General features: G+C 41.8%; 1 long non-coding RNA gene across 1 annotated transcript in view; it reads left to right on the top strand.

Annotated features, from left to right (window-relative positions):
* The window catches only part of LOC105536927, an 8,779-nt gene extending 6,116 nt beyond the window's left edge, over nt 1-2,663 (top strand). Inside the window, exon 3 of the long non-coding RNA XR_001005642.1 lies at nt 2,561-2,663. This is a non-coding gene — a long non-coding RNA (uncharacterized LOC105536927). The remainder of the gene's footprint in view (nt 1-2,560) is intronic.
* The last annotated feature ends 354 nt before the right edge of the window (nt 2,664-3,017 follow it).

Below are 3,017 nucleotides of genomic sequence, written 5' to 3'. Positions count from 1 at the left end.
TGCCTCAGCCTCCCAAGTAGCTGGGACTACAGGCGCCTGCTGCCGCGCCCGGCTAATTTTTTGCATTTTTAGTAGAGACGGGGTTTCACCGTGTTAACCAGGATGGTCTCTATCTCCTAACCTCATGATCCGCCCGCCTCGGCCTCCCAAAGTGCTGGGATTACAGGCGTGAGCCACCGCGTCCGGCTGAAATTCACAATTTCTTATGTGGTAGTTTTTATTCTTTGTTTGCATCTCACTATTGTTCTATAGTCATGTCATTTTGAAATTCTTCACAACTTCTTTAAAAAGAAAGTGAAACAATTGAATTAATTATTCAAAGTTCACTTTGGTTGAAATTGGTTGAAATATTTTGGTTTATTTTTATTCTGAGGGAACTGGCCATTTAATATTGGAGAGTTTTAAGTTCTTAGAAGGTGGTTGTGTTTACCTACTAGAATTTTCTTGGTAGCTGTAATCACCTAATGAAAATTCAGAGAAATAATTTTTTTTTGTTTTTGGAGACAGAGTCTCAGTCTGTCACCCAGGCTGGAGTGCAGTGGTGTGATCTTGGCTCACTACAACCTCCTCCTCCTGGGTTCAAGCAATTCTCCTGTCTCAGCCTCCTGAGTTGCTGGGATTACAGGCATGCACCACCACACCCGGCTAATTTTTGTGTTTTTAGTAGAGATGGGGTTTCACCATGTTGACCAGGCTGTTCTGGAACTCCTGGCCTCAGGTAATCCACCCGCCTCGGCCTCCCAAAGTGCTGGGATTACAGGCATGAGCCACCGCGCCCTATCACGCTATTTTAATATAGTCAATACAATCAAATAGTCAAAAAGTTAAGATGGATTATTTATAGGTGTTTGGATTTGGGGTGATTTGTAATTCACCAATTTTCTTTTCTGTTATCCAAAGTGTTTACAATGCTATTAAATATGTATTTTTACTATTATATAAAACTTAATCTTCAAAAATCACAATAAGATATCACTTTACACGTACCAGAATGGCCATTTTTAAAAGGCCCATAATAACAATTAAAGGTGAGGATATGGAGAAGCTGGCACCCTCCTACACTGCTGCTGGGAATGGAAATTGGCACTTAGGAAACATTGGCTTGGTGCCAATTAAGGTTAAACATAGCGTTACCATATGACCCAGCAACTCCACTCCTAATTATGTACCCAAGAGAAGGAAATAATCTGTCCACACGGAAATTTGGACCTGAATATTCACAGCAGCATTTTTCATAAGAGCCCCAAAGTGGAACTCACCCAAATGTCTATCGTCTGCTGAATGGATAGAGAATATGTGGTGTCTCCATACAGTGGAATATTATTCAGCCATGAAAACAAAGGAGGTTCTGTTATGTGGTATAACACGGATGGACCTTGAAAACATTATGCGAAGTGAAAGGATCCATCACAAAGGACAATATATTGTTTGATGCCTGTCTTAGTCGCTTTTGGCTTCTTTAACAAAAGTATCATAGACCACGTGGCTTAAACAACAGGATTTATTTCTCACAGTTCTGGAGGCTGGGAAGTCCAAGATCAAGGCACTGGTACATTCAGTGACTGGAGAGGACCTGCTTCCTCGTTCATAGACGGCTGACTTCTTGCTGCATTCTCCCATGGTAGAAAGAGGGAGGGAGGTCTCTGGGGTCTCTTTTCTAAGGGCATTGAGACCATTCATGAGGAGTCCACCCTCATGACCTCATCACCTCCCGAAGGCCCCATCTCCTCGTATCCTCACATTTGGAGTTAGGATTTCAACACAGGAACTTGAGGGTGGACACATACATTCAGTCCATAACAACTCCTATTAAATCAAATGTCCAGAATGAGTAAACCTGTGGAGACAGAAGGTGGATTCGTGGGTGCCTGTGGCTGGGTGTGCGTGCATGTGGGGAATGGGGAGTGCCGCTTAGTGAGTTTCTTTTTGAGGTGACGACGCTGTCCTAAAACTGATTGTGGTGGTGGTTGTACAACTTTGTAACTATGCTATATACAACATTGAATTGTATAGTTTATTGTGTGGTTTGTGAATCGTGTGGTTTGTGAACTATATATCCATAAAGCCATTATTTTAAAAATCTAATCTTTAAAAAATGTCATAGCAGAACCGGTGAAGATAATGGGTCAGACAACGGTTCCTAAACCCAAGTATTTTAAAGAAATCTAGGTGACGATTTAGGCAAGAGAAACCATTAGAGTTGTACGAGAGAAGAATGGAAGGCAAGGAAAATAATCACACTTTTGCCTCTGTCAGGTTGGAATCTCTAGAAGTTACTATTCTACATGGCTTAACTTGCAGATGCAGGGCTACATCAAAAAGAAAAGAATTTGAAAAATCCATACACCTACTTCATTAGGAAAAAAAAAGTTTCTATTTTGCAGCTCTCCTGTTTTGGCCTCTGTCCTAAGCACCTACCGCTACTAGGAGCAATTCCACTGATGCATCTCTTTTGAATGAGCAATAAGTGCTTTTGTCAACCTTTTAGAGACACGGAAGCTAAGATTTTTCTGACGGTTCTTCCCATGTACCTAAATACAACCTCTTTTTATTTTTTCAGGGTGAAAAAGATACAGTAAAGAGATAAATACAACATTTGACAAATGGACAAAAAGGAGTGTCATGAAAAGAGTAGCAGCAGTGATGAAGAGCTGTCGAGACGGTGAGTGACTTTGCGCTCTGTGCGGGTTCCTGATGGCTGATTCTTCTGCATCTTGTTATAGTTCATGAGATACGGAGCACCATGGATGTTTTCTGGAAGAAAGGTTCTGCTCACATTGTAATAACTCATTCATCTCTGTATGAATGAAGGGGAAAACCCCAGGGGCACCCAGGTGTACTTTTTTTTTTTTTTTTGAAACAGAGTCTCCCTCTGTCACCCTGGAGTGCAGTGGCACAATCTCAACTCATGGCAACCTCTGCATCTCCAGTTCAAGCGATTCCCGTGCTTCATCCTCCCCAGTAGCTGGGACTACGGGCGTGCACCACCACGCCCATCTAATTTTTATATTTTTAGT

Source organism: Mandrillus leucophaeus, unplaced genomic scaffold (assembly GCF_000951045.1).
Source record: "Mandrillus leucophaeus isolate KB7577 unplaced genomic scaffold, Mleu.le_1.0 Scaffold1656, whole genome shotgun sequence".
Classification (NCBI taxonomy): Eukaryota; Metazoa; Chordata; class Mammalia; order Primates; family Cercopithecidae; genus Mandrillus; species Mandrillus leucophaeus.
This window is presented reverse-complemented; position numbering and strand designations above follow the sequence as displayed.